This window comes from Lolium rigidum, chromosome 7 (assembly GCF_022539505.1).
Source record: "Lolium rigidum isolate FL_2022 chromosome 7, APGP_CSIRO_Lrig_0.1, whole genome shotgun sequence".
In the NCBI taxonomy this organism is placed as follows: Eukaryota; Viridiplantae; Streptophyta; class Magnoliopsida; order Poales; family Poaceae; genus Lolium; species Lolium rigidum.
Window position 1 is genome coordinate 118,917,945 of NC_061514.1, and position 8,745 is coordinate 118,926,689.

The following is an 8,745-nucleotide window of genomic DNA, read 5'->3' on the forward strand; positions in this document are numbered from 1 at the left end:
CCCAATTGATCAGCGTCGTTAGAGGGCACTCGACCTAGTCCTCGCCGCCGCTGTAGCTCAAATCGGCGCCATTCAAACGCCGACCAAGCCACCACCTCTACGGCGCACGCGATGGCGCAAATCGCAGATCACAACCGCATTGCAGCGGCAGATGCGAGACGCGAAACAAGGAAGCCCTCCAGACGCGCGCGGAAGAGAGAGGAGAACTAATTAACTCACCGGCTTCCTCTGCCTTGCGCAGCGCCATCCCCTCATCCTCCGCCGCCGCGCCGCCGAGCAGCCTCATCTCGTCCGCCGCGGCCGCGTCGCTCGCCAACCTCCCGAACTCGCTGGAAGGCGGCGGACACGCAGATTCGCACACGAGGTGGAGCTCGAACTGTATGTATCCCAACGGTAGGCAGGAGAGGACGGGAGTGTTTGAAAAGCTCCGACCCCGAGGCAGTGGGAGTATCAGTATGGGCAGCAGAGGGTGGGCTTTAACTGAAACTTTCCAGGGTCGTCTCCTACTAGCGGTTTGAAATGACGGGGGTGCTCAAGCGAGTGTGCCGCTGAAAGATAGGAGGGTCCGCAGCGGGGCGCCCAACAGCAAACAGCGTCGCCGGCCAACGGATCCGCAGCCCACGCGCTCAGGTTCGCTGTTGGGGATGCGCCATGTGTGGTGTGGGCGGTGCGGTCTGCCTGCAGTGCAGCTCGGTGGTGGAGTATTTATTTTCTCGGAGCCCCCCCAGAGATTCAAAACACCATTCTAACTTCTTGTTTCTGTCTGATTTCGACCAACGGATTCAAAGTTCAAACGGTCGATCCGGTCACATGAGATCCAACACCCTGCGCGGCTGCGCCAGTGCTACTAGTACTGCGTGGCTTTAATTTTGTACTAGTAGACGGGAATGGATTATGGCATGTGGGGCCGCGCGTGTGCGGTGGTATTAGCTGCTGGAAGCTAGATCTCCTTCGCTCCACGGCTCCACGCCACTTGTATATTGGTTTTTTTTTCTTCGAAACACAGTACAATCAAAGACACTCATGCATACGTGCACACACTCATCTATATGAATACATCCTACCCCTATGAGCACCTCCAAGAGACTGCGTTGAAGAACTGATATGACGTGATTTGAGATTGACGAAGTCACCACGGACGCCTCGCTGTCAACGAGAACGTCGCCTCTCTATATTCCACCTTTGTGAGACACCAAAGTGTCAAATCTAGGATTTAAACTCTAGTGGGCTAAGGGTGCCACTGCCCTCCTAATCATCCAACCACAGGTTAGTTCTCGTATATTGGGGGTTTATTTGGTCCCTTGGATTTTAAAACTTCTAGTATTTTGAATCGCATGATTTCACAAATGTAAGAACTGAAAATATAAAGAATAGCATATGAATGTATGTGTAATCTCATAGGATTGTAAAATCATAGGAATCTATTATGTTAGGTGTTTGATTTCCAGGAACTGAAAACCACAGGAATCCTTAAAACCATAATTAAATCATGATTAATATAAATGCGACGGTAAGATTAGTTCATTGTCATACAACTTATGACCTTTGCCTTGTTTTTTTGTGCGTAGGAGTGTAAAAAGGAACTTTGCGTGGATTGCAGAATTCGTTTGATTTCCCTGTGAAACCTAAACCAAAGGAAATATTACTAAATTTTTTTTTCCTATGCTCCATTCTTTTGAATCAAATGGATGAATAGTGTCACCGGAAGAAAATTTCATATTTCTATGGGTTTCCTACAACATTCCTATGAGTCAAGCATGCCATTACTTGATAAAAACTAAAAAAACACACACACATAGGAACAAGGTACGATCAATGGTGGCGGAAGACGGTTCAAAATTTTGTTTCGACGAAGGCAAAGACACGTGCTTAGGGCGTGGGAGAGGGGCAGTTGCCTCCCGCAAGACACATTTGACTTAAATTTGTCTAACATGAATGTGCAAACTTTAATTCAATTTGGCACTATAGTCGAGCAGCTAAATTTAGTCGGCCTGAAATGGTTGTGTATTTCACCAACTATTGTATTTTCAGGCTAGCACATATATATTTAAGTCAATAATCTTTAGTGTGAAATCGGGAAACACACGTGGCTCATTCATGGCGATAGGTGGGACGAAAGTTCACTCCCACACTGTTAGTTTGGTCAGAGTTGGGCGATAGAAACTCAATTTGCAACTTGGGCTACACATAGCTTTCTCTAAAACAGTAAATCAAAAAGGTGTTTCAAAGTTTTGAAAATATTCCGAAAACAAAGTTGGCTCTAGGTGTATGTGCCTTAAATGTGAAAGTGCATGGTGTCCCCATGTGCGGTTTCGATAATTAATTACAATTTCTATGGATTAATGTTTGCATTGAGTTGTATTTATAGAATTTGTCCATAGGCAATGCTTGAACCATATGTTGGCTTCAAGGTTGCAATAAGAAGCCAACGAAGAAGATCAAGTTTCATGTATGTCTTGAACACGAAGATGAAGTGCGCCCTCAAGTGTATCTTCAAGACATCAACATAAGGACGAAAGAACACTACTAGGAAAAAGCCTATAGATGAAAAAAGTGTTGCCGGCGCACCCCATGCTGAACGCGCCGGTGGCATGTGGTGCCGGCGCACCACTTTTTGGCCGCGCCGGCGATGCATGGTTACTGCCGGCGCACCGAGGAAAAAGACGTGCCGGCGATAGTTTTTGGCATGGGCTTGTCTGCTCCGGGCCAGGCCCGAGAAACACTGCCGGCGCACCAGCCCATGGGCGCGCCGGCGGTAATTTCGTATTGCCGGCGCGCCCCTGGGCTGGTGCGCCGGCAGTGTTTCTCGGGCCTGGCCCGGAGCAGATATAGCCGGATCAGCTTTATATTGCCGGCGCACCGTGGTCCAGGTGCGCCGGCACTAACCTGGGTGATATTTTTCAGCCACACCAACCAGCACTCACACACCCACACACTACACTCCACTCCTCCACACAAACCCGAGCCTTCTCCCAACCCAGCTCATTTTTGCCCATTTCTATCCCCAATTTCACCAATTTGACCAAACAAAATCATATTTTTGAGCAAATCTTCCCTTCCTACATGCATCTCCCACATCCCCCTATGTAGATCTAGATCTACTATCCCGCATTGACCGCTCAATCTAGATCTAGATCTAGAAAGTCGGCTTCCATACGCCGTGGTAGCGGCGCGACGTCTCGATCTCATTGATGAATATATCAAACAAATAGGTGATTAATGAACAAATTGAGGAATGAAATCGACGTATGTTGGACATTTGAAGCAAAGCTCTCGTGTGTGGCATATATATATGTTGTGCTTGTGCTTGTGTGTGTTGGCGTTGAAAATGAGTTACCAACGTTGCGCCGAAATGTTGATTCTTTAAGTTTCCGTTTCGGCACATTTACGGCGCTCCTATGTCCTACCGTGTAGGAAGGTCATGCCGAAATTTTCCGTGAAAACTACCGACGGATGCATGGTTCTAATCAATTATGTAATCTTACCATGCAGGCGATAATGGTTATCGAGATGAGTGAAAGCATCGTGATGAGATATCCGAAACACGCGATCATCGACATGTATGAAAATAACCGCACGGAGGTATTGTGTCCGTGCCGGAGATGCAAACGAGGGAAATGGTTTGACCCGTATTCCGGCAAATTGCGGGGGCACCTGCTCACTAATGGTTTCATGCATGGACACACTCAATGGATGAGTGATGATGGCGCGGAGGTCAATGGGGCGACGGCGGCAGGTGGTAAAAATGGCCGACAAGAAGGAGGGCATCATGATATTGATGACGATGAAGAGTTTGTCGCACATGACGATAACCTTGACGACGACAATAACCTTGACGACGACGAAGAGGTGCCGCTAGCTTCAGTCGTGTGGGACCCTCATCTTCAAGATCTGCTTCTCGAAAAGACGAAAGGCGCCAAGCGGAAATCAAAGCTTGAGCAACTCGAGATAGACTCGAATACTCCGTTGTACGACTCGGGTCGCGGGTTGGGGGAGTCTCGCTTGAGAGTAGCTCTCGATATGCTGCAGATGAAGGCGAAACACGGATGGACGGACACAAGCGTCGACGACATCCTGGAATACGTGAAAGATCTCCTTCCTGCCGAGAACACGTGTCTTGGTAGTCTAGCCGAGGCCAAGAGAATCACGTGCCCTCTCGACTTACCCCACGAAAAGTATCACGCCCGCATCAACGACCGTATCATGTATCGCAAGGAGCACATGGACAAGACCAAATGTCCTGTGTGTGAAGCTGAACGGTACAAGAAAGGGAAGAAGAAAGCTCCTCGGAAAGTTGTGTGGTACTTCCCGCTCGCCCCCGGCTTCAACGGTTCTACGCGGACCGCAAGGAAGCAAAGCTCATGCGGCGGCACGCAGAAAGAAAGGAGGCGGTGTTGAATGATGAAGAGCGGATTGAGCACCCGAGTCTTGACGCACCCTTCGGATGCAAGCCGGTGGAAAGCATTAGACAATGAATTCGGAAGTTTTGGGGCAGATCCCGAAACATCGGGTTGGGTGCGAGCACGGACGGATTCAATCCGTTCGGAAACCGAGAGCAGCACACATAGCACATGGCCCGTGTTTGTATGGTTCTACAACCTCCCGCCCTGGCTGTGCATGAAGAGGAAGTACATACGGATGAGTATGCTAATTCAAGGGCCGACACGGCCAGGAAACGATATCAACATGTATCTCGAACTATTAAAGGAGGAGCTTGAAATGTTGTGGGCGGAGGAAGGGGTAGATACATGGGACGCCGTCGCGGAAGAATATTTCCCTTTGAGAGCCGCGTTGATCACGACGGTGCGGGACTACCTCGGATACGGTTACATTTCGTGCCGGGTGTGCCATGGACACAAGGCATGTGTCGGGTGCATGGAAGAGACGATGTTTTTGCAGCTTGGTAAGGATCCCGGCTCTTCGAAAACAGTTTACATGGGGCATCGAAGGTGGCTACGGAAGACCGACCCGTGGAGAAAGCGTGGAGATCCGTTCGATGGTACAAATGAACCCCGAGGACCTCCACGTAAGAAGAGCGGCGAAGAGATCGATACATTACTGAAGGGTTGGAAGGAGTGCCCTGCGCCGGGAAAGATTCGTCAAAAGCCTGGAGAGAAGAACAAGAAAAAGAAAACGACTCCGCTCATTGGTGTATGGAAAAGGAGGTCCGTGTTTTGGGACTTGCCGTACTGGAAAATTCTCGATATACCTCACTGCCTTGATGTCATGCATATTACAAAGAACATGTGCGAGAGCTTGCTTGGCACTCTTCTCAACATGCCGGACCGGACCAAAGATGGGCCGAAAGCAAGACACGACCTGAAAGTTTTGGGCATCAGGGAAGAGCTTCAGATCCCGCCGGCCCAAGAGGGGCAGTCGGAGGAGGAGGCGGACGGCGGTCAGAAGCGCAAAAGGATTAAGCAGCCATACTATTACTGTCCCCCTCCTGCTTCACTTTTAGTCCGGCCGAGGTCGATCAATTTTTCAATTGCCTTCTAGGAGTCAGAGTGCCCTTCGGTTACTCCGGGCTAATAAGCAGATACATGGACCCCAAGAAACAAAACTTCAGCGGCATGAAGTCTCATGACTGTCACGTGATGATGTCGCAGATTCTTCCGGTTGCAATCCGAGGTATAATGGATGACCATATCCGTGCAACGCTGACTGGGCTCTGTAACTTCTTCGACGTCATAACTCGGAAGTCGATAAGCGTGAAGAAACTCGCAAGGCTCCAGGAAGAGATCGTGGTGATCCTATGTGAGCTTGATATGTACTTCCCGCCTGCATTCTTTGACGTGATGTTCCATCTGTTGGTCCATATCATGGATGATATCGTCAGTCTAGGGCCGGAATTCTTACACAACATGATGTCGTTTGAAAGAATGAATGGGGTCATTAAAGGATACGTTCGTAACAGGTCACATCCGGATGGAAGCATCGTCCAGGGCTGGCTCACCGAAGAGTGCATCTCTTTCTGCACGAATTATCTAGACATCGAGGACCTTGTTGGTTTGCCTCAAAACAAGCACCTCCGCAGGTTCGAGGGAGTAGGCCACAAAAATGGAAGGAAGGTACTGCATGTGCACATGTCTGGTCGGACTTCCGACTTTGACAGGGCCAACTTAGTAGCGCTACAACACATTGACTTGATCGATCCTTGGTTGAAAGAGCACAAAACCATGATAGAGAACAGTGGCAAGCCGATGATGACGGAAGCGAAATATACGGAGAGCACAACTCCTCTTTCGCGTCGGTTCAAAGACCACATTGATGCTAATCCCCCACCAATGGTAACTGACAAGGATAAACTAGTATTGGCCTTGTCACATGGCCCCGCGCCCAACATCATGACTTACCAAGCGTACGATATCAACGGGTACACATTCTACACGGAAGAAAAAGACAAGAACAGTGTTTACCGAACTCGGGGGTAACGATGGGTTCCTCGGACGGGTGACGTAAAGACTAGATACTACGGAAGAATCGAGGAAATGCGGGAGCTTAGCTACGGCTGGGGAGAAAGTGCCGATGTTTCGTATCGGATGGGCTAAGAGCGTCACAAAAGAAGACCGGTATTTCACCACCATGTTTCTACCCGAAGCCAACAAATCAAAGTCCACGAACGCCACCGCGCGGAATGAGCCATGGGTGCTGGCGGAACACGTGCACCAATGCTTCTTCATAACCGACCCATCCAGGCCTAGCCGTGTTATCGTGAGGAGAGGCAAGAGGACCATCGTCGGAATGGATGGAGTTGCCAACGAGGAAGACTTCGAAGGACAAGTCGGAGACCCAATGATGGAAGAATCCGAGGACGAAGACACAACATACACCACAAGAAGAAGCAGGACCATGCTACCGAGGTCAGGTCGACCCTTCAAAAGAAGAAGTCACGAAACGGGGCTAAATTATTCAACGACGAGCAAGAAAAGCAAGAAGAAAGTGAAACACTCTTCTCAATCGATGATGTAAAACTTTATTTGCAATCTATAACTCATATTTTGTGTAATTCATAACTACTCATATGGTCATGGCCAATATTTTATGTATGACTAATTAATATTGTGTTGGTCAATATTTTTTGTATGTATAACTCATATTTTTTTGTTTTTGCATACTCATGCATATATATATATTGGTTTGTTATTATCTTGAAAAGATAAGAAAAATAAAATAGTATAGCATTTGGGGTAAAATAAAAGAAACATAAAATAAAGAGAAAAGAAATAAAGAAAAAGAATGGAAAAAAGAAAAGGAAATGGGCATGCTAGCTAGGTGAATTGACATGTCCCAGGTTACAGCTGTGCCAGGCTTATTGCCGGCGCACCAGGTTTATTAATTTTCCGGGGGTATACTTGTCCCCGGCGAACCAGGTAGGTGGTGCGCCGGCAATAAGCCTGGCACGGCTATACTACGAACTTAACCGTTTTCTCCTCATCTTCTCCAGTACACAGTCGATCCCATCCCCTTTCTCCTCATCCGCCACCGTTCACCGCCAAATCCCCCTCCACCGTCCGCCTCCATTCTACCCCACCACCATCCTACACCAGCGCCGCCACGCCGTTGGAGGAGGGGACGTCGGTGCCGCCATTGGAGAAGAAGGAGCTGCGCGCCAGCCGTTGGAGAAGAAGGAGCCACGCGCCAGCCGTTGGAGGAGGGGACGTCGGCGCCGCCGTTGGAGAAGAAGGAGCCGCGCGCCAGCCACTGTGAGCTTCCCTCTCCCCTTCCCTCTTCCCTTTCCTCTCCCCTTCCCTCCCCCTTCCCTATCCCCTCCTCCGTAGGGTTAGGATTTACCTACTGCTAGTTAGGGTTAGGGTTCCTGCTAGATGCTCTCTGGTTGCATAGACAGATTGCATCATATTTTTCATGTTGAAAATGAAATTGAATCATATTCATACATTCAAATGAACTACTTCCAATTGAAAAATTGTTGAATAATAAAATGGAACAAGTGCTTTGTTGAAAAAGAACAAGTGCTACTTGAATTGGGGTTATTCATAAAAAGAACAAGTGTTGTTATTCATAAAAAGAACAAGTGCTGTTGAAAAAAGAAATTGAGTTGGGGTTTTTTATTATAGTGGAAATGAAATGGAAATGCTACTGGTTCATTTAAAATAGTTCTCTGGTTTAGTTCACTATTGCTACTTCACTATTTAAAATGGAAATGGAAATGAAATGAATTCTCATGTTGATGCTCACTGGTTGCAAATAAACATTTTGAAATGGTTTTGAAATGCTACTGCTCATGCTCATGCTCACTGCCAAAAAAGAAAATGAAAATAAAAATGCTTGCAGTACCTAGGTAGCTAGGCAGTAGGGTTTTTTGGTTATGCTACTGCCAATTCATATAAATTACAGTAACAATTAAGCTCTCTGGTTTGAAACTAAACCAATTTTAAACTAGAAATAAAATGATGCAGTAGGTTTAAATAAAATGATGCAGTAGCTAAATGAACCTCTGTAATTTTTCAACTAGAAATAAAATGATGCAGTAGGTTTAAATGATATAGCAATCAAGTTGGTTTAGATGAAATGCAAATGAAGTAGCAATATTTAGACCCTACATTAGAATATGATTTTTCAATGATGACAGTTAGGCACTTAGGTTGGAGAAAACTCCTAGATGTATCGGGAAATCAGGTTGATTTTTTTAGCAAATGTATGATGTGTTTTTGCAAATATATGATGTGCTGTTGCAAATGGACAGTAGCTAGCTAGGTTCATTTAGTTGATTTATAATTGGAG